Source organism: Harpia harpyja, chromosome 4 (genome assembly GCF_026419915.1).
Source record: "Harpia harpyja isolate bHarHar1 chromosome 4, bHarHar1 primary haplotype, whole genome shotgun sequence".
Classification (NCBI taxonomy): Eukaryota; Metazoa; Chordata; class Aves; order Accipitriformes; family Accipitridae; genus Harpia; species Harpia harpyja.
Window position 1 is genome coordinate 23,700,730 of NC_068943.1, and position 24,830 is coordinate 23,725,559.

A 24,830-nucleotide genomic window follows, 5' to 3' on the forward strand; every position below is an offset into this window, starting at 1 on the left:
TTTGAGATACTCCTTTAACTAAATGAACAAATAATGATGATCCATCTATAGAAATGCTATGTTGAAACAGAGAGTGTAACATGTAATTACAGAACTATTCTATTATCATGAATTTGTTCAAGGAAATAAGGCGGGGTGGGGGGAAGCATTAGAATGATTACTCCGGAGATTAAACCTAGATCCTATTTTGGAATAAAGACATTCATGTTAGTGATAACACAACCATGAATGCTATAGAAAAAGCTGACATATTAAAGACGAAGAAAAAGAGGAGAAAGAGGGAAAGAGAATATTGCTCTTTTTAAAAATTGGATTTGAAATGACACTTCATTACCTAAGAGTTTTTAACAAATTTGAAATGCCAAACTACAGAGAGGAGACAAAAAGGTGTGACAGAGCATACTATGTTGTTTTATTTCCTTAGCTGTTTATTGGTTCAATTTTTGTCACAAAATAACTGCAATATTTGTTTTACTTATATTGCAGATAAAATAATGACTGTCTTCTATTTTGATTTCAGCTAGAACAAGCATATTGTGCATGTTATCTATTGTTTACAAAAAAGCACTATTTTGAATTCTGACATAAGTATATTTGTCTTTTAAGTTCATTGTTATAATTTGATAGAAAGTGGGTGTATATGTTTGCATGTATTTATTTCTGTAATATGTTCCTCTTTCAGGTTGTTTCTAAGAAACAGTGAAAACTGAAATGATGGGACACATGAAAAAGAATTAGGAACCTAAATTTTGATGTTTACATCTTATATGCAAATAGTGAAGATGGTTTTTCAAAAACAGTTGCACCTGGAGGCACTTTTTGAACCTAACTTTTGCTATGACAATTCCTGCTCAAGAGATGGTATGACCTTGGTCTTCAGCCTGGAGCTGAGGACTTAAAGCCCTGGCACCCTGTTTTCCTATCAGGTTTTTTTGGCCACAATATAGTAAGTGAAATGGGACCAGACACTCATCTCCCAAGTGTAGTTATGAAATAAATTAACCATTATTTGTGTTACATGTAATAAAATCAATATTGTTAGCTTTTGACAGGTATGCTCTGAAAGATTTGACTCTCCTTTTGACTTTAATATATGAACATTTAGCTTATAGAATTTCTACGGTCTTAGATGTGACAAAAGATACTTTATCATTGAGGAGATATATTCACTAAAATACTTTTACTTTTTACTTTTCTGTAAAACAGATTTTTAGGTAGGTAATGAAATTTCTGATGTCTTAAAGATTAGTGGACAGTTTAATGAGTCAACATCACAGATTACGTGTATGTATTCTCTCTAAGCTACACTGATGAAAACACACACTTTAAGAAAAATGTGATTTCTCTCCATTTATATTTATTTTCTCAAAGATGGGACTGTGAATTCTCTTACTGTAATCTGCATTTTTTAAGAATTCATACAAACCTTACAGAAAAGTTCGATCATTAAATATTCTACAAATTGAAAGAAATAATGAAAAAAGTAAATTAAAAGAAGTCAGCAGCTGTATTGCAAAATTATGCCTTTAACGTTTAAATTTTGTCCTTTTTGAGATACAGATATTCCCACAGAAATACAGAAAAAATAACATAAAATAGGGAAAAAAAAACCATGGAAGACAGCTCACTAACAATGTAATGTAAATTGTTTGGGTGAAAACACATTTTAATATGAAAATAAGCTTAGGAGAATTCTCTTGCTGCACTGGTTGATGGATTATAAGAATACCTAGAACCTACATAGGGAGTAAGATTCGCGCTGTGCCACTCCATACAAAATTAATATCACTGTTGTATTTCCATGCCACTTACATTTTTCAAATACCTGCTGGGAATTAGAAAGGATAAGCATATCTTCAATAAGAATGTTTTCATATTAGGTAACACTTGCTTTGGCCAGACATTTATTTCAGTAACTATTTCTTCCCCTTTTTACAGTCTGTGGCTTCAGAAACAACAAAGACAGGAAGTTTTTGACCAGGCTAATAGGATAAATCATTCTGAATTCACATATTTCAGTAAATTAAAACCATCACAAATATCAAAACCATCTGAGTAAGAGGTGGAATCACCTCAAAAGAAACTTTTATAATTCTTTTTTTTTTTTTTTTACTTGGCAAACAATTTGGAGATCTTATTTCCTGGGTATTTTTTGAGGAGAGAGGTTTAATTACGATTATACAAATTATGAGGGTTCAAACTAATAAACAAAAAGAGAAGAAAAACCTGACAGTTAACTAAGCTACAGCATCTGTCCAGTTACATATTTGTGACTTCCTGAAATCCTGGGTTGCAAACGGATTTTGAGAAAAACCCCTAAATAACGTAGAATACTATGAAGATTGAGGTCCACCCTTGTCTACACATAGTTTATTCTTTCTACCATGATTTGAGCCTTTCCAGGGCATCCATGTTTTCTGTCTGCATTAAACCATCTTACAGACTTCACAGAATAGTCTAGGAATTTCAACGAGTCAGTACTGAATCAAATTATACTGTTTTTATCATTGCTTCCTCCCTTGGATTTTGGTTGGGAAAGTCCCACCAGAGGATGCAGGACTCTGTTTCTAGCTGATAATTTCAGCTTAAATACATTGCACATTTAATGTATGTGACACTGTTAATGAAAAACAGCACTACAGTCCCATCTCAATCAGCTAATTTCACTTATGTTACTACATTCTACTGAATGACACACACACTTACACACAGAGAAAAAAAATCCATTCTGAAATACTACCTTAGAATCAAGTTATACTTCCTTCCCAACTTGTTATGTTGAAAATTTTGTTATGGGCAAAAACGTAACACAATTTATGGATCCAATAATTTATTCCTAATCCAATTAAAGCAAAAACTACTGCTAGTTCAGTTAAAATGAAAATTATACATCAGAAATCCATAATCCTCCATTAAAATAAAAAAGAGGGAATTAATAATGCAATTAAAATTGTAATATACAGGCTGTGCTATCTTAATGCTGCTCCACTTTTCTGACTTTCTTTTTAGTCCTTCCAATTGTTGAAGGATCCCCGAGCAGTCTTTCTTAGGCAAAGGGGAGGAGAGAAGGCTTCATGGCTGGATGTTAACCTCCCAAGTTCCTGGCAAGACAATGTCAATGCTGATGTTATCAATGTCTTCCCCTTCTCGTTTTCTTCAGTTTTGAGTTCACGTGGGGTTATTCTTTTATCATTGCTTGTCAGTTTGTCAGCGTCTCTCCCATTGCTTAGCAGTTCTATATTATGACACAGATTTTTTTCTTACTCAGGTGTCCTGGTTTCAGCTGGCATAGAGTTAATTGTCTTCCTAGTAGCTGGTACGGTGCTATGTTTTTGAGTTCAGAGAAGTTTGAGTCTTCGGAGAAGAATGTTGATAACACACTGATGTTTCCAGTTGTTGCTAAGGAATGTTTAGACTAAGTCAAGGATTTTTCAGCTTCTCATGCCCAGCCAGCAAGAAGGCTGGAGAGGCACAAGAAGTTGGGAGGGGACAGAGCCAGGGCACCTGACCCAAACTGGCCAAAGGGGTATTCCATACCATGTGACATCACATCTAGTATATAAACTGGGGGAGTGGGGGTAGGGGGATCACTGCTTGGGGACTAACTGGGTGTTGATCAGCGGGTGGTGAGCAATTGCATTGTGCATCACTTGTTTTGTATATTCCAATCCTTTTATTATTACTATTGTCATTTTATTAGTGTTATTATTATTATTATTATTAGTTTCTTCTTTTCTGTTCTATTAAACCATTCTTATCTCAACCCACGAGTTTTACTTCTTTTTCCAATTCTCTCCCCCATCCCACTGGGTGGGGGGGAAGTGAATGAGTGGCTGCGTGGTGCTTAGTTGCTGGCTGGGTTTAAACCACGACATCAGGGTTGTTTCCTGGACTTAGTAAGTCTAAGATTTACTGCCTGTGGTATGCATAAGCATTAGATCACACATTTATGAAAAGAAATTCTCAGCAAGTTCAAAAAAAGTTCCAGCAAATTCAAGGCTTGGCAGTAACAAACAAGGCCTGAGTAATCAACTACTTATTGTCATACCATACTATTCCTTAGTGGTTATGATGCGCATCAAGGAAATGGATAATGATGATCTACTTTATTACAGCCTCCAGTATTTGCCAAATGAGTTTACACACTTAAGAGCATATTAGATAATGCCTTCTGTCATACCAGCACTCTGAGGAGTTTATGAATGGCTTAAGGGGTGTGGAGGAAGGCAAATATGACTGTGGTTTTGTCTTTAAATAGCAACAATTTTCAGTGCTGTTCAGTGCCTGACTTCAAGCAGGATTTTTCTGTAGCAAGTAAAGTTTATACATGAATGATATGCTGTTGGTATAGCATTGATTTCATATTGCATATCTCTTCTATGACTTAACTGAAGCCAAGTACATGAGGCTACTGTGTTCTCTGGGTCTTAGAATGGCCGGACCATCACAGGCTGTGGAAATGAAACCTAGCAATATTTACAGTCATCAGATTATGGATTCAAAAAAATATGATGTCTGGAATAAACTTTTTTTGCATTATTTATTCTCTATTTAGGCTGGAATTCCAGCAAACCATTTTTGGTTTGTCCAATTTGTTCCATTGTTCCTTATACCAAATCATGTTAGTGGACATGGTCATAAGTAGTTCATTCTTAGTCTCATCCTTATTTGAATGTCTCCTTTTTTTTAAAAAAATCTCCCCCCCTCCCCCCAGTCAGAACCTTTACATATGTATATAAAACTTTTCATATAGCATGCTGAGTTAGATTTTCTGGAGTAATCTAACATATAGGACTGTTCACATTTATGAGTCATCACAGGAATGAGATTCTGCAATAGTGGAAAATAAAAACCAAGGTTTAATACAGATTTAGATACCTCTATGAGAATGAACATTTGAAGTTGTTAATTAGGCAGCATGAACTGGTGTATCTCTTCCCCGAATGTGGGGTAAACTTATTCTCCTCCGCAGAGCAGGCACTGAGTGTACTGTTTTGCATCTAAAATGCCCCTTATGTTTAGGAATATAATTTATTCATTTTGTGTAAATAGGTATTTCACTCGGTGACTCAGCTCTGGAATTCAATTCATAATTGAATTTCATTGTACCTAAAAAGACAATCTGAGAATGATATAGTTTATTTAAAACAATCTTTAGGGAAAATATAACTACATTTATCTAAACTAGATGCAAAAGAAAGTAGTAGTAAATCACGCAGGATTTTATATTTGGTTTGATTGAAACATTATATAGCATGTAATCATTGTATATGTTTTTAATGATACTAGCTTTTATATTATGCTTATCAAAAGGTTTTGATGCCATCATCCATTAAGAATTCATGAATAATTAATTTGCTATGAAAGTAGATACATTCCCTAAGTATTTCACAAACATGAACATAAAAGCACTTTAAATAACACCGTCATCTCTGTATTCTGCAAATGAATGGCCCTAGTCGAAACTGTCAGGTCATAAGTTGGTTTTACTATTTTCCCTCAAATTCTTATGTGTGGCTAATAGTTTGAGAACAAGCCAGTGCAAAGGGAATGTCTGTATGCCTTTGTTTGGATTAATTTATGAGATGTTGCCAGCACCTTCCTGCCTTGGCTCTGCATACTCTGAGACAAGAAATTATGGGAATTATGTAAACTATATCTACATATGATTTTCAACTGCTTCTTATGAATGGTGGCTATGATTCTATGTGAATACTGTGAACTCTTCAGTGCTGGAATATCAGCATCGAATACCATTCCTTTACAATTAGTGTTAATTCAAGCCTGGAGGAGAAGAACTCAAGTTTCTGATGGTCAATGAGCTCTTGGGTAATTTAGAAGGACTGTGCACCACAAAGGAATGCTCCACTTCAAGTAAAGGTCTGTAATAACTCCCACAGGCTTCAGACTCCTCATTTTCTAGAATTAGAAATAAGTTTTTCTCTAACTGACCATGGATACTCCTATTTTTTTTCCAACTGCAGATAGAAGGATATGTATACATACATACACATGTGAACACACACACATATAATTTCCTGCTGGAGAAAGCACTGTATCAATTTGTATAATTGAAAGAGGATTGACTGAGGATTTGATAGGGTAGAAGACTTAGGTCAGACTGTAAGATCAGCAGTTCCCTCCATCATTACATAAGGAGATACCACAAAGAAAAAAAGAAAAGAACCGATAGCCTGAAATTATAGAAGAGTGACCTTCAGTATATGACAAGGGTAAAAAAAAAAAAAGAAGAAAAAGCTGGTCTTATGTCCTTTTGAGAGACTATGATCAGAGGTATTTTTCAGACAAATGTCCAGATTTATTTATGTTTGTCATAATCAAATTGCTTTTAAGATCCTCCTATGATAAATTTGTATGGCAAAATCTAGAAAGACTTTGTAGATCTCAGAAGTGCTTCATTTATGTACACATAATGGAATCTTAGCTACTGGGATTTGTTGATAACTTTATGTTAATTTGCAATATGTTCCTCAATATTTTTTCCAATGCTAGTGACTGCTAAAATGAAAATTAACATACAATATTTAAGTATAAAATTAGCTATGTGCTTCCTAATAGTTTATATAAACTTTTTTTTTTTTAGAAAATATGACTACTAGCCATAATTTCTGTGTATTAGTTTTCTGTATATTAACTGTGTAGTAGTTTTCACTTTTTATTGGATAGGTTTAATTTTAAGCACACAATTCTTAGTCTGATTTTTCTCAGAATGAATGTACCATAGTATTTCTAGGGCAGCCACCTCATTTGCTTACCTATGCTGATTTTGAAATTAATCTATGCTTCATGTTTGGCTGTACTACATTACAGTTATTCCTAAGGCTAAAGTTATGATCGTATCTGTTTGTATTTGGGGGAACCGAACAACTCACACAATACTTGTCAAGAATTTAGAGTAAAACTAATGCTTAATTGTGTAACGGAAGCTAAAAATCACTTCATTCTTCCTCAGTTCTACAAACCACACACCTTTCTGCAACAGACACTCTTACTGATCCAAACTCTTGAATCTGTACCCAGACTTCAGTATAGGCATGCATTAAAGCCAACATGAAGGAACATGGAAGTAAATTTTTAAAATGCAGGAAAAGTCAAGATGGAATTTAGGAAAAAGAAAAAAACAAACCAACTTTAAAATATTTATAAATAGGCATACATTGTGACTGGTATTACTGAAACCCAGTGGGATAATTTTTTTAATGGAATATTGAGATTACCAGTTAAAATTCCAAAGTAGGGAAATAGCACAAAGGGAAAATACCTTGTGTTAGGGAAAAAAATGGGTGGAATTTTCAATACATATCAAAATACACAAATTTTAAACTATTTGGGTTCCTACTATGTAAACATCTACATCTGAGTTTTTTAGTTTCTATGTACATAAAGTCTCTAAGGTCTCATTATTCTCAGTTCAGTCAAAGGGTTCAATATTGACAGACATCTAATGCACTTAATAACCTATCACATCTGAACCTACTGCTCTAGGGTGTTTTTCCTGGCCTGCAACTATGACTCCCACAGAACAAAAGTATACCTTCTGCATCTTTACTGCCAGTCCTGTGGCATATTTCTCAGATAATCTAGGATCCTGATATTTAATCAACTAATCCTGTCTTAAGTGTCTGAAAATTTTAAAAACAACTATCTCGTAAGTTTAGATAACAATATGTTATCCCATAGGATGCAGGGAACTATAGGCCGGTTGGCCTCACCTCAATTCCTGGGAAGGTGATGGAGCAGCTAATCCTGGAAACTATTTCCCAGCACATGAATGACAAGAAAGTCATCAGGAATAGTCAGCATGGCTTCACCACCAGAATTCATGCTTGACCAACTTGATAAACTTCTATGATGAAATGGTTGGCCTGGTAAATGAAGAGGATACTGTCTACATAGACTTCAGGAAGGCCTTTGTGGTGAATGGGGTGAAATCCAGTTGGCGGCGGATCACAAGTGGTGTTCCTCAGGGCTCGGTGTTGGGCCCGGTTCTGTTTAATATCTTTATCGATGATTTGGATGAGGGGATTGAGTGCACCCTCAGCAAGTTTGCAGATGACACCAAGTTGGGAGGCAGGGTTGATCTGCTTGAGGGTAGGAAGGCTCTACAAAGAGATCTGGACAGGCTGGATCGATGGGCTCAGGCCAATCGTATGAAGTTTAACAAGGCCAAGTGCCGGGTCCTGCACTTCGGTCACGGCAACCCCATGCAGCGCTACAGGCTTGGGGAAGAGTGGCTGGAAAGCTGCCCGGCAGAGGAAGACCTGGGCGTGCTGGTTGACAGCCGGCTGAATATGAGCCAGCCATGTGCCCAGGTGGCCAAGAAGGCCAATCGCATCCTGGCCTGTATCAGGAACAGTGTGGCCAGCAGGAGCAGGGAGGTGATTGTTCCCCTGTGCTCGGCACTGGTGAGGCTGCACCTCGAGTCCTGTGTTCAGTTTTGGGCCCCTCGCTACAAGACAGACATGGAGGTGGTGGAGCGTGTCCAGAGAAGGGCAACCAAGTTGGTGAGGGGCCTGGAGCACGAGTCTTATGAGGAGCAGCTGAGGGAGCTGGGGTTGTTTAGTCTGGAGAAGAGAAGGCTGAGAGGAGACCTTATCGCTCTCTACACCCACCTGAAGGGGGGTTGTAGTGAGGTGGGTGCTGGTCTCTTCTGTCAGGTGGCTGGAGATAGGACAAGAGGAAATGACCTCAAGTTGAGGCAAGGGAGATTTAGGTTGGATATTAGGAAAAATTTTTTTACTGAGGCTTGTCAGACATTGGAATAGGCTGCCCAGGGAAGTGGTTGAGTCACCATCCCTGGAGGTATTCAAAAAGCGAGTAGACAGGGTACTTCAGGACATGGTTTAGTGGGCATGGTTGATGGTTGGACTCAATGATCTTGAAGGTCTTTTCCAACCTAAATGATTCTACGATTCTATGATTTGTCACTGTCTTCAATTAGATTTTCATAGACAAGCTGTTGATGTATGGGCTGGATAAGCAGTGAGGTGGATTCCAAACTGGCAGAATGACCAGGTCCAGAGGGTGGTGACCAGTAGCAGGAAGTCTAGTTGGAGGCCAGCACAGTACAATGAGCACTGTACACCAGAGGTCAATACTGTGTCCAGTCCTGTTTAGTATCTTCATTAATGAACTGGATGATGGAGCAGAGTGTACCTTTAGCAAGTCTGCTGATGACATGAAACTGGAGGGTACATCCAGAGGGTCGTGCTGCCATCCAGAGGGATCTCAACAGGCTAGAGAAATGGGCTGATGGGAATGTCATAAAGTTCAACAAGGGGAAGTGCAAAAGTTCTGCACATGGGGAGGAACAACCCCAGGCACCAGTATATGCAGGGGGCCACCCAGCTGGAAAACAGCTTGGTAGAAAAGGACCTGGGGGTCTTGATGGAAACCAAGTTGAACATGAGCCAGCAACGTGCCTTTCTTTGCTGCAAAGAAAGCTAACAGTGTCTTAGGCTGCATTAGACAAAGTATTGCCAGCAGGTAGAGGGGAGTGATCCTTCCCCTCTACTCAGCCCTGGCGAGGCCACCCCTGGAGTGCTGTGTCCAGTTCTGAGCTCCCCAGTATAAGAGAGACATGGACATACTGGAGAAACTCCAGCAAAGGGCCATGAAGATGATGAAGGGACTGGAGCATCTTATGAGGAAAGGCTGGGACTGTTTGGCCTAGAGAAGAGAAGGCTTAGGGGGGATCTTATCAGTATGTATAAATACCTGCAGGGAGAGTGCAAAGAGGATGGATCCAGGCTCTTTTCCGTGATGCCCAGTGACAGGACTGATGCCCAGTGACAGGACAAGAGGCAAAGAGCACAAACTGGAACAGAGGAGGTTCACCCTGAACATCAGGAAACGTTTTTTCACTGTGAGGGTGACTGAGCACTGGCACAGGTTACTCAGGAAAGTTGTGGATCTCTCTCCTTGGAGATATTCAAAAGCCATCTGGACACGGTCCTGGGCAACCGGCTCTAGGTAGCCCTGCCTGAATAGAGGGGTTGGACAAGATGACCTCCAGAGGTCCCTTTCGACCTCAACCATTCTGTGACTCTGTGAACAATGTATTAGTGTAAATAAATGACAATTGGTCATTATCGGAATTTTCTAATTACACTTTTTGACTCTGAACCACAAATTCTCTTAAGGTCTTTCCTAGATATCTAAATCCCTTACTCAATTTAACCAGTCTTATGTCTACCATTTATTTTGACATCATTTTCTCAATTTCCTTTTTATTTTCAACATCTTCAGGGGACCACAGACACTAAGATACTGTGTCATCATAGATAACTATGTTACAAATGCTACTTTCCAGTCTACAGGAATGGTCATTGTTGCCTCCTTGTTCCCCTTTTCCCTAGCAGAAGACAACCAATAAAAAATAATGACATGAGACTAAACATTTTGGTTCAAAATATTAAAAAACCCCTAAAAAACTATGATGTGCTATTGGAATATTGCAAAAGAGATAAGGTTTTACCCAGTGTTCTTTACCTCTGTATAATGGCTGGGAATTTTTAAGGTGAAAATGTTTGGATGGATTAGGAAGTCAGCTATGTATTGTGGTATGGAGAATACAAAAAAACCCACCCCTACGAACACCTAACAGTCTTGTCATACCGTGCGTGGAAGGATGTGTGTATATACAGAAAGTAATTTTTAAAATGTCAAAAAAATAAAGTATTCTTTACAGGATCACAATGGAGTTGCACATCTATGTGATACTGAAGAGGGTGGCACTCCTGAGGGAGGAAACAACTGGGTCATTCACATTTATTAAAACTAAGGGATTTCACTTAACTGAATTACATTTAGGTCTTGCATCTTAGAATATTATCCTGTTGTTATTCACATCAACTGTCATTTTCTTCCATGAGTACCAAAATCTCAGTCTGAGTAAAGGTGCCCATCTAGGTCCCCCTCCTCCTTTTTTGTATAAAATTCTGCTTTATATCTTAATGGCTGTGCTGAGGGTTGTCATTATTTGTTTTCACTTTTTTATATAAACATATTCTCTAAAACAATTTTTTTTTTTTTTTAGACCTATGTCATAGGCATCTACTATAGGCTTTTCATTTCAAAGGTAACAGGACTGGCCACTTCCTAGTTAATTTCACATGCCTAATGCCACAACATGCTTGCTTCTTTTCACAGCATAAATTCTAATGTCCTGAGATTTCCAAGGCCTTTTCAATATATCACATGCATGTGTCAGGCTCCAGCAGCTGTTTTTACCCATACACCAAAACGAAGATGGTAACATAAGTAAATAAACTTAATTTCATCCCAGTTCAAAGTGTCATTAACAGCTTATAATTTATTTTGATGGCTGACATGCTTTCTTTAGAATATCAGACATTATGGATTTTCCCATCAAAAGGCTTCTTAAAATAAAAAAATCTATTGAAGACAGAGATGTTTTAGAAGTCTTTTTGTTTATCATAATTAATTCTTGATTTATACTTTGGCAATACAATGACTGAAAAATGAGCTAATGCATTCAGGTATACTTTTCAGTACTGTCTTGAGGCAGGACCTACTGGCATTCTTACCACTCATTTAACAGCTTTCTGAATGACAAGCAGGAGATTACTTGCTGGGGCAACTCTGCCTTTAGTCACCTTTGAATTGTTTTTAAATCTGTCTATGAAAATATCTTCAGAAGTACTTGTGGTGGGATGATCCTGGCTGGACGCCAGGTGCCCACCAAAGCCGCTCTATCACTCCCCTCCTCAGCTGGACAGGGGAGACAAAATGTAACTGAAGGCTTATGGGTCAAGATAAGGACAGGGAGAGATCACTCACCAATTACCCTCAGGGGCAAAACAGACTCAACTTGGGGAAATGTGAGAGACTGAACTGTCATCTCGAGCCATTTGTCTTAAAGGTTGTTTGCTGTGAGAGACTGAACTGTGAACTATTTATCTCGAGCCATTTGTCTCTGGGATGGCCTGTTTAAGCAGGACACTCCTCTGTCCATTAGGATGATTACCAGGCCACTGAGGCATCAAGGGCTGGAGCTGGCGAAGCATGCAGGAATGTGGAGACTACCATTGTCATGGAAACTGTAGTCTTCGAGATGAGGTACTGGTTTCTGGTGTTGATCATGCGAAGGTCGTGAGATAGACGAAGACTGCAGCATGTGAACAGTACGTATGTGCATGCATGGGACTATGCCCTATAAAAAAACATGGAGACAAGCTGTGGTGTGCACCCATCACCGAAAAATTGAAGACTGAGGACCAACAGGACACCACTGGATCCGTGGTGGTGACTATTCTTGCAACTCTGTCCCGACTGCTTGCTTGATTTCTGCCTTTTTCTTCCATTCTATCCTATCGCTACTATTTTCTACTTTTGATACTTTTGATAATAAAAGCTCTTTTGGGTATACAGCATTTGACCTCGTTTGTATCTTAATCTCGCTCTTGGGATCATATCGAAACCTTCCCCGACATTGAATTGGGACAGGAAATTAGTTTCATTTATTACCAATCAAATCAGAGTAGGGTAATGGAAATAAAACCAAATCTTAAAAGACCTTCCCCCCACCCCTCCCTCCTTCCCAGGCACAACTTCACTCTCGAATTCTCTACCTCCTCCCCTGACAGTGGCACAGAGGGTCCGGGAATGGGAGTTGTGGTGTTCATCACACCTTGTCTCTGCTGCTCCTTCCTCCTCAGGGGGAGGACTCCTCACACTCTTCCCCTACTCCAGCGTGGTGTTTCTCCCACAGGAGACAGTCCTCCATGAACTTCTGCTACTTGAGTCCTTCCCACAGGCTACAGTTCTTCACAAACTACTTCAGCATGGGTCCCTTCCACGGGCTGCAGTCCTTCAGGCACAGACTGTTCCAGTGTGGGTCCCCCGCGGGGTCACAAGTCCTGCCAGAAAACCTGCTCCAGCGTGGGCTCCTCTCTCCACAGGGCCACAGCTCCTGCCAGGAGCCTGCTCCAGCGTGGGCTTCCCATGGGGTCACAGCCTCCTTTGCGCACTCACCTGCTCCGGTGTGGGGTCCTCTCTCCCTGGGCTGCAGGTGGATATCTGCTCCCCCGTGGACCTCCCTGGGCTGCAGGGGGACAGCCTGCCTCACCATGGTCTTCCCCATGGGCTGCAGGGGAATCTCTGCTCCGGCGCCTGGAGCACCTCCTCCCCCTCCTTCTGCACTGACCTGGGAATCTGCAGAGTTGCTGGTCTTACATGTTCTCACTCCTCTCTCCGGCTGCCATTTCTGTGCCACAGCAACTTTTTTTTCCCTTCTTAAATCTGTTCTCCCAGAGGCACTACCACCATCGCTGATGGGCTCCGCCTTGGCCAGCAGCAGGTCCATCTTGGAGCTGGCTGGTATTGGCTCTGTCAGACATAGGGGAAGCTTCTGGCAGCTTCTCACAGAAGCTACCTCTGCAGTCTCCCTGCTACCAAACCCTTACCATGCATACCCAGTACAGTACTACACCTTATGTTTTCGGAGTGATTACATTCTCTATGAAGCTTTTGAAATGGAGAAACGCTTCAGACTCATACAAAGTTCACATGCCTGACTATCTTCTTGTAATTCTCCCTATAATCTTACAGAATATTTATCACTTCTAAGCTAAAATATGTTAGCACTACAGTTCCTGTTTCTATGCTTCTATACAGTGTATTTTATATGCTGTCTATTCCATAATACTCATGTGAATGTAAGGCAACTTTGCAAAATAGAAAAAGAAATACATCTTCTTATACTTTCCAAAGATATGAATAAATATATTTTAAGTAAGCTTATTAAGAACATGATATATAAAACTATGGGACTGTGAAAATAGACAGGAAAAAATGCTTCTGACTTCAACAGAGCTGTGATCTTTCCTTTTTTTACAGAAATTTCAGTGTGGTATAGACAAGATTATACAGACTATAAAGGTAGAAAAAATGTTAAAATTTTGTACATTATATTTTGATCTGTAAAGTACTGTTGAGGTAATATAGAAAGTGTAAGTATGTGCAAAAATCATTATATGCTATGCTGACATAGCAAAAAACTACTTAGGTCATGGATCCCTACCACCACCTACTAATCCACTGGCGTTTATTCTAGTGTAAATGTCACACACCTGTACGGTTTTTGAGAAAAAAGATAGGAATGATTTTCACAGCCTCACATTTTCCTCAAAATTGTGATGGACTCCCACAAGCTTTAGTTGAGGTGATCTAAATCTGTCTTTAAGGTGGAAGAGAGATGACAAGGGAAATCTAATTTGAGAACACTCGTGTTGAAAAGAGTCTTAAAAACCACATACACAAAATAAACAAGTGCAGATCAAATACCCTAGGGCCATGCATAGACTGCATGCTATAGTGCCAGGTGATCCCAGGCAAATTCTTGAAAAAAGATCCCTGGTGGTATAGGAGAGGAAAACCTCTCTCTGTTCCTAGAAGTAGCTAAATTAGATGAACTGTCATAGTAAGTTTGTGCTGTTCTAATAGTACAGTTGGGATCATTATCTCCACAAGGAAGACACAAACTGGAAGGATACACAATTAGCACAATTATGGAGCTCCATGATATTTTTTTGTTTGTTCATTTTTGTCTACCAAATACAAGTCTTATTACACAGTATGTGACGCCAGGATTTGAGGATAACATCTATTTTTCTTCCTTTTTTTTAATAATTTGAAAGCATAACTGTTCTCATAATTGATTCAAACGTGAAAACAAAAAGTGAAATCCAAATAAAAATGTATTTGTCTCAGGGACAGAAATAGATCTCCTAAATATTAGATGAATGTCTATTGCTGTACTTCTGACCTTACTGAATAGCTTTTTCTTGATGGAAGTCAGTCTGCTGGGAATCCATCAATGTATTGTATGCATTTTCTGGTAAGCTTTTGCATTCTTGCTAGAGATTTCCTTAGTCAGAAGGTCTACCCTTCTCAACTCTTAGCAATCTTAAACCTCAAGAGGAGTCTCACAGACCTCCTGAGCCTTCCACTGCTCAGACATTTTTCCCAGGGATTCCAGTTCTAGTTGAAGCCTTTGTGTGCAATTAATAGACAGTGAGAGCAGACTTGTAAAAGCATTTCTTAATCTCTGGTGCTTTCACCTTGTGTGGTGCTGGGGAGTTACAGAAAAAAATCAAAATCATTAACGGAGCTGATTGCTCTTCAGAATCTTGATCTATTTTTCCTCCATGTCATAGTGATCCATCCCTTGTTTAGAAAGCAATATCCCTAAATGTTTCCACTGGGGAAATCAAAGGCTCCACTCCAACCCCTGACTTTTATACAGAATATCATTCAAAGTCAACGACCCAGTCGAAAACCCATAGATTCAGGAGCATGAGTCATTCATCATTAATGACTCTTGATTGTTCCATCACCTTTTCTCAGTCTTTTTATTTGGTGCCAAACTTATACTACAAAATTGTTATACCAAAGCCCAAAGGTAATTTTAGCATGATGTAGAAATAGCAAATGAAGGTTGCAACAAAATGTACAGCCTCTGAAAGAAGATGGAATTCACAATCTGACAAATAATATTCCCAAACTCTTCATCTTCCCATCTTTTTTAAGCTATATTTTCCTTGAATTCCTTATATAATTTCAAATCCTTTTTTCATGTTTTCCTTGACCAAAAAGTGTAATTCATAAAAGTCAAATCTGAACAGAACTTCTGTACCCATAATGTTAGTATTTTGAAGGTATAAAAATTAAACCCTAGTTGACTTGTACAATATTAGTATTATGGGTCAACAAAGTCAGAAATTCAGGTAAGACAATTCAATGTTAATGGTATTAATTATTTTTATTAAAATGTGATTTCAGAAAGAACAAGGTTTATTTCACTTAGTTTTAATTGGAAGCAGTAAAATTTTGTATTAATTTACAATATTGTTCCTCTTGAAGAGTAGTTGCATTTAAACTGGAGTCAAGATTTCTTCTAGGATGGAAAACATTGTTCAATAATGATTTTAACAGGCATACATTTCATGAAAACAGAATGAAAGTTAGCCCTTTATGTAGATTTTTTTTCCCTCTTGTTTTCTGGTATCACAGAAATATATATCATTATGGTCTACATAGAGGACTGTACCTCCATTGTCTGCAAATGAATCTCACAGAGCCTGAAAACTGGTTTGTCAACTGAAGTATACATTCATACTCTGTACATCCATAAGCGTTGTATAATTTACTTAAAAGATTATCTGACATCGCAAATGAAAAAAGATTGTAGACCTTATTTCCTTTTCCTAGACACCTTTGGTAATTTTCAACACCAATGTAAAACTGATGTAGATCTGCATAAACAGGATCATGGTTACCTCTCTTTCGCATCCACCTTCTATCAGTGAAAAGCATTGCATGGTATATCTGATTATAGATGTCATTGTACAATATATTAGATCCTTAAAATCACTGGTGGCAGCATAAATTTGGATGGATAGTCTTCTGTTTTGAAATAAAAAACCCCAACCATACTGTACTTAATGTTCAGCTTTCAAGCTGTAGCCTTTTTCAAAAGATATTTGGGGACAACATTATAATTAGCTCATTCACTATATGACAGCAATATTATCTCATTAGCATACTTTCAACACAGAACATTTTTAGATGTGTCTATAAACAAAAATTTCTGTGGATTTTTAGTAAAGGATTTGTTAGAGTTCTAAGAATCATCTGGAAGACATAAACTTAATGACAATTAATGGCTGGGTCTAAGGTGAATTGCAATAGAGGAAAAATTGATACTAACTTCTTTTTCCTCCTGGATCTTAAATACCAATTGTTTGCTTTTTATCCCATAGTTACACACAAACCACTGGCATTAGCCACTGCTTGTTAAACACACTTGGGGCTTATTTGACATTTTTCTTAGCTGACATAGTGTTGCAGATCATTGCTTTTGAATAGACAATTCTTAAATAACTTGTATCACTTGCAAAAAAAGCAGATTCAGGTTAATATCTATACTTCATCAATCATCTGAAAGAGCTTTTCAAGCTCACTACAAATGCTGTTTCATTGCCAGCGTAGAAGAATTGTGTGGCATATAAAAGACTGGAAAGTTCCGTAAGTAAATTAAACTCTTACCAATACAAATTTTACTGGGGCATACTAACAAAATCTGTAAGCCAATTACTTGATGAAATAACCAAGCCTAAAATAACTAAAAATTTATTTCGTGCATGTAACATGAATTCTGTGAGGTTTTTGACACTTTTATGGGAAACAGTTTGTAACTTATTATCACAACAACCAAAGAGAATGATAAATTACATGAAGATCCTAGAAAGGATTGTAAATAAGAACAAATTTTCTACAAAGCAAAGATTCTGATTGTCCTCTTCCCTCTCATATAGATAATGAATTATTCTATGTGTTTCAGTGGAGTTACTGAATGTTAACAAAAGAAAAAAAGGATAAAATTTTAAAAAATAAAAAGGGAGAAAAAGGAGAAAAGAAAGGGGAAGGGGAAAGGAAGGGAAAAAACTATGTGGGTGACAGTTCAGATGATAGTTCAGATTGATGTTGATTGAGAGTTCTTTTCTAGTCAAATGCAACACATACGAGGCAAGGCATATTATTAGTGTTGATTCACATCAGTACCAGCTTCACTGAAAATTAGCACTATATCCAGGATAGACACAGTTTCCCAAAGGTACACCTGGCCTGCCAGTTCTGTGCAAAACTATTCTGTCCAAAGAAGAGAGTTCCTTATAATAGAACTCAATCCAGCACCAAACAAGTTTTATAAAAAAAAAAATGTTAAGAAGGGAGTAGGAGATGGGGGAAAAGTAATACTTCCTGTAAGACATATGGAGAAGCACTGCACTTATTTTAATCCTGTAGTGGTTGGATTTCCAACACCTAACAGACCGAGTTATTAATTCCGATTTTATTAGAAATAGAGGCATCTTTCCCTATTCTAAGCAAATCGATACTGCATTCATCTAGATTAAGGTCATTATAAGAAAAGTTTTTCTCATTAAACTGCATACTTGACCTAATGAGTATGCACCCAGTGATTAAAAAAATAAAAGAAATTTAAAAAATCACTACCTTGGAATAAAAGACTAATACCATATACAGGGAAAACAAATTCCTGGGCACTCAAATCAATCCATGCAGAATGCTTGGGCTTTTCAAATGCCTCATGATTCTACTTTTCTGTAACCAAAACAAAACACTTTTCTGATGTGGTTTTTACTTGGTTTTAGTTGTCTTAGAAATTTCATGATGTTACCTTGGAGCTATTTGAAGCACTTTGCTCTGAATAACTGCAAATTTAAATGGAATTAGATCTCGTATCCTAAATAGTGTAAATAAAGAAACTCTTCATGAAGCAAAATAGAGCATGGCTAGAAATGACTGGGAATGTCTAGAATATATTAAAAAAAAAAGAAAAATCAAACAAAAAAAACCAAACCAAAAATCTTCCTTTTGGCTGTCAGACCTCTCCTCACCATTTGTAGGCCAATGTGCAGAAATTTATGTGTGAATGCACCAGAACATTTCCAGGATCGTGACAAAAACGTGCTATCACTATCAAGAATATACTTGCTAGTGTTTTTAAAATGGGGACTGAAGGTGAGCCCTTTTCTATAGCTGTACCACAGCACTTGGGAGAAATATAGATAGCAATCAAACTCCGTGCCTGTTTATGTGAAGAAATAATGAAAATTAAATATACAGCCTCAAGGATCTAAACAAAGAAGCCACCTCAACTGTTTTCATGGTTATCCAAACTCAAGACTTAAAAGACATCAGTTGAGTATCACCTGCTGAGTCTGCTGTCATGAAAAGGAGACAAAGCATTTTCATTGAATTTTGAAGCCTTGGGGAATTAAATATCCTGGATATATGTTCAGATCCAAGCCATGAAGTAGGAAAACCTGTATTAATTTAAGACCTCACCAGTGTTTTAGTATTTCCTTTTTTGCTATGTGAACTATTGCCTGGTATTGTACTCAGAAAGTGTAACTGGTCTTAAAATCATTGTTCTAAATTGTAATTGTTATCAAGATGAGAAAAAATTCCTAGTCCCACAGAAGTGTCCCCTTCTGTCCAAAGAAGTGTTTGGGTTTTTTTTTTCATACTGTTTACCTCTAATAAATGCAAACCCCAACATTCTAATTCATGTCTCCTTAGATCCATCTTCTAATCAACCATGTAAAAAGGCACATCTGAAATATGGTTCAGACTGTAGGTGGGCTGAATGATCCTACGTGCATTTCTGTCTCTCTCCACAGACTACAGAAAATGCTCAGGGTAACCCTTGTAGCTAGACAGAATAAATCTAGAAAAAAATGATGGATTTCATAATTCACACAGATAAGTGGACACTCTCTCCATGCAGAATAAATGGAAAACAGTTTTCTAAATTCTGCTTTCAGTTTTGAATGCTTAATATTTATTAGGAATCTGACTCTGTAGCCCTGCGATGAGGGTGTTCAGTGGGAAAATGGATTCACATAGATTCTTCTCCATTATTTATTTCTGTTTATTGTCCAGGATTTGTCTGGAGTCCTGGGAACACTTTCATGTTTTGAATCCCCACTGACAAAGGAAAATCATTATATCTTTCATAAAAAGGATAAAAAAGTTGGAAACAAACCCCATTTTCATTTTTCCTAATGCCTCCCAAGACCTCTCAATAATCAGTGCATTGTGGCACATCTTGAGGTAGCAGTCTAATGATTCTCTGCCCAATCCATGAGGAAGAAGTGACTGTGTTCTAGTTTGCCTCAGTTCAAGGTTCTGAGTCAAGTAAGAGCCTATGCTGCTCTTCTCTTAATAGAGAAGGCTTCATGATAGAAGTGTATAAATTTAAGGGAATCAGGTTTCACTCTGGAATACTTTAATGGATTTAAATTATGGACACTAAAGGACTAGGACTATTCTTGCCATAAGGCAGAAAGTGAAGTGTGTGAGACAAATTCTCATCTTCAGTGCCTTATTCAACGCTGTGAATTCCACAGAGTTGGGAACTGAAATTATAGTAACATTTTAATACTTGCGACTGTTCTTTTAATACCTGCCTAAAGCCTAAATCCCACTGAATTTTCACAAGAAGATTTGGAACTTTGAATTCTTAAGGTGGTTTTGCTTAATGCTTTATATAGAATAAAATCCAGCGAAGTATGTAGATTAATAATTCCCATTTCATGCTTAAAATCGCACTGAAATGCATGTTAAAGATACGTTCTAAAATTTTAATCTAGAATATTTGCCTATCCTAAGGAAAATAATTTCTGATATTCTGATTAGAGACTGAATAATATCAAAACATAGAAGCAGCAAAATGAGACTTACTTGCACTTTCAGAGTGTGAAAGATGGAAACGCATGTTGTCCACATTTTTATATCTACTGAATCATTGTTCAATTTTTACTTAGTGCTCTAAGACTTTTTGGCAGTGACCATACCTACACATACATAAATATTCATGAATTAATTGACATTCTAGACTGCAATGAAAAAGTTCACAAAGGAATAGCCTTGTCATAGTATTTTATCTGCATGATCAAAATCACTAGCTATTGTGTTTAGGAAAGAAATATCAAATGAGGAAGCTTCTTTTTGTGATGATGAGAAAAACTAATTCCTTCAAGAGTTTTTGAGCTCTTTTGAAATATGAAAATTATTGAAAAGAATATTTTGATTATGAAGATACTTTTTCAAGAGAACAACTCTGAAGCTTTGACAGATACTTCAAAACATTTTTTCAAAGACAGGAGTTAACTTTGAATTTTTAGTGAAAAACTTTCTAACCACTATAAAGCTTCTTAGTGGCAGAAAAGATATTTTTTTTAGCAAACAAAAATAATCCCTCCATGTCTCCTGTCATATGAGGATGTGAACATGAACAACAAATAATATGCAATATAGGAAATAACACATTTCTTCCTTTGACTGTATTCTTGGTGCTTTGCCTTCCTGATTCTGAACATTCCTCTGTCACATTGTGTCAGAAATGTACACTGGCATTTATAATAGGTCTGAATTGGTGACTTGACCCATAATAGCATCATGACAGGCACAGCAAAAGAAAATTAGTGGATGTGTCCATCTTAAATTTTTAAAACATTTTCAAGGAAAGATCAAATAACAAGCATGAACAAAAACTTCTTGACATGTGTCTACAGAGGTATGTGTCATCAGAATCACCAGATTGCTTCATTAAGTCACTGTCAGGATTTTTACATTTACAGGATTACTGTTTGGAAATGGACTGATATAAAAATACATTTGAAACCACTTAACACTGATTACTAGAAGAGAAGGAAGTTCAGATCAAGACTCTTAAGATAAAATATAAGTCTTTTTACTTACCACAACTAAATACTAGACATGAACTTTTCTGTTGCTGCAAACAAAATGAGGACTAATCTAAATTGGTTTTGTCTACCAGTATCTATGTATTAATTTTCTTTTACATGCTTGTGATTCATTATTACTGGAAACAGTATTGTCCAACAAATAAGGCAGTAGTAGGCTGTCAGGGATCCATCACGTCAGATATCTGCAGCAGTGATAACATCATCTGAACTAGTCATTTTATGCTCCTTTTTGTCATTAATTAAGAGAAAACACACTATGGGTCCAATTGATCTGATTGGACATCTACTTTGTAATGAGTGTTCATTTCTACTAACAATAACAGGAGTCTAGAAGACTGTTTTGAATATATGTATATTTTGCGGGCATCCTCAATCCAGTGAGATCAAAATTTTGCTTCTGATCTGAGGTTTGACATCCCATGAAGCATGCCTTCACTCTGTAATTCAGCTCCCTATCCCACCCAGTTCTTCTATGCAATTTACTTAGATTAGAAGCTAGTGGCCAGGAATTTTTTTTACATGTCTTTGAATACTGCTTAATGGAAATAGCCTTAATCTAAATCACTGTTTCGGATGCCACCGAAACATAATTTCTTCTATCTCTGAATATGTATCCTCAAAACTATTTCTTTTAGAAGAACACTATTTCATGTGTGATATTGTTTTGTTGCATGATATTGGAGGACCTAATTTTTCTTGCCTAACCCTTTTTAGAACAGTGTATACTATAATTTTCAGGATTCCACTTCTTATTTCCTACTAGGACAAATTCACAACACAAATAAAAGTTGAGGGTTTTTATCAGAAGTCCTAGCTGCAACATGGCAGTCCTTTGACCCATTCAAGTAAGAGTTTCCATTTGTGATGTAGCTGTAATTCAATAACATTTTAACTCTCCCTTCATAATTAATGAAATAATAAGAGAGGAAAGAGGTAGCAAGCTGACCTGTTTCCGAAATACTTTTCTAAATAAAACTGCCATGCCATTCTGAAATAAATGACTGAATTGAAATAATATTCTCATATAAAGCTGTTTTGTTTAAAATTCCCAAGATGTGTGTTCACTCATCCACATATTTATACATCTGCACTTTTTAGATGTGTTATTCTACCTAATAAGCATCACACATTAACTAGCAAATTCACTTATTTCATTAATTTTACCTATTTATGTTCTGATTTTCTTTAGGGAAAGGATGTTCTGGGGTCCACTTTTGAACACAGTAAACACAATGATTAAAAATTTTATTTTTCTTACCTTCTTTTCTTTCCATAACACTAAACTTGTAACATCTAAGGAATTGAAGAGTAACAAAAAGTATGCTATCAGAAATACTGTTGCAGAATATCTGTTTCCTCTAAACAGCCCTTCCTCTCCCTCTCAGATGCTTTTTACCTCTGATCATTCAAGTGTATCATTTCTTTCTTTTTCTTCTATCTAGTGGTATTTTATATAAGATCAAACAGGAGTGTAGCAGTTTAGAAACAGGCAAAGAGTACACAACAGATAAAAATAGCCTGTGTTAACCCTAGAGAAAATGAAATAGCCAGCTAAAAAGAAATAAGATCTGTATGCTGATTCATTGTTTCATCACACTGATCTCCCCAGGTTTTTTTTTGGTTGGTTGGAGGCTTTTACCATGTTTTTATCATAGTGACAATTCAGGGCAATTTCAAAATATGCCTGATTTATCATCATGTATGTCAATGTATTACTTACTTTTAGTACCTTCATTCCATTGGTGACAAATAAATGCATTTCAAAATATTATAGCTTTTACTGAAAACTTGATTTCATTTTTATTAAAAAACAACAGACCTTCAATGTTTGGTTGTACAATTTTTTTTCTAAATACCCATCACTTTTTGAATACTTATCAGCCTTTTACAAACAACTTGATGGAAATGAAGACTTAAAATGAAAAAGACAGTCTGTATTTCTCTCTCTTTTTTACCCTTATAAAGTATGATGGAGAATGATATACAAAAATATTAAATATTCAATGCTCATTATTCACAATACATTGAAAATTAGTATCCATAAATCTCTAGCACACAGCTGTTGTAAGTATTTAAAAATACAAACCTGAAATGAAATGTGTGTCAGCTTAATGATCAGTCTGAAGCAGAATGATCTGAAAAATACTCTCTGTGATTTTCACCCTGACAGTTTACCATGATTTATACTGAATACGTTAGGTCTTATTTCCATGAATTTGAACGTAGATAAATTGTACGTCCTTGTGCTCTCCTTCAACAAATGGAAAATTTTTGGACCCCCAAAACTTGAAATCAATCATAAAATGAACCTCCATTAACAGACTTTCCCTCAACATATTCAATTCTTGTTCCTCTCTGTCAAATTTGGTTCCCAGGTTTCTTAATTCAGACACTATTTTATTGAAAAAGGTCTTACTTCAGAAAACCACCCCTATTCTTTAAAGAACCTGGATAGGTTCTTAGCATAAATTATGTGGCTAATTGCCACTGCCTTCTGTGGAACTTAAGTATGTTTTTATATTTAAGCTGTTGGATAAGTGCTTCGGTGAATCAAGAATGATTGAATAATTTGTTGAACTAAGATCCTTAAATAGTATTTTGATAGCTTGCAAAACACTCTTGGTTTGTACTGTTCTTCACATTTATTCTACTGTTCTTCATATTATTACTGCTAGTACCAACTACATCTATGAAAGAAGGAGTAGTTCAATAGCCAGCATTGTCACCTTTCTGTTCAAGATGCCTTTGAACTTAAGAACTTTACAAAGCTCACAGTTTAAATATTTAAAAGGATGTATTGATATATTTGCTGGCTGTAGAGCATTGAAGTTCAGGGTCCAGTCTTCTTCCTTACAATTCTAGACAGACAAGAAAAACATTCACTGTGTATATAACTATAAGCAGAGCTAGCACTGCTGAGGGACATAAAGTATTGTTTTGGAACTCATTCTTCCTTCTGTCAAATACAAGATGTGGAGCACAGCTGGGCAAAACTTAGTCTTCTAATTTCATTGGAAACGTCTGTGTTAGCAGATATATTTCTTTTCCAATGTGATACCTGCTTCCCCCTTCCCCTTCTTAGTTTTCCTACTGTGGTAAGAGAGGGAAAAAAATCTAGTTAGTCACATGCTGAAACCTTCTCATCTTGAAACTGAGCGTATTTGTCAATAGACAGTTTGAGAAGCTATTCCATCAATTATCATAGTCAGATTGAATCCTAGCCTGCATATGTAGAGAAAAAAAACCTTTTTTTCATTATTGAACTCCTGAATCATTAACACTGCTAGCTCGCCCAAAAGAAATGGCAGAACAAGTGTGCCAAGAATAAAGTCTAGCTCACAACCGATTTTACACTAAGCCACAGAGAATTGGCTCACACCTCCAATATGCTTCACCCTCTAATGACTGCACTTTTCCAGCACAAGCTATTTTTGGTTGTTCCCCCTGCCAGACACACCTCTGTTAGGCCAGGTGTCTGCATGTTATCCT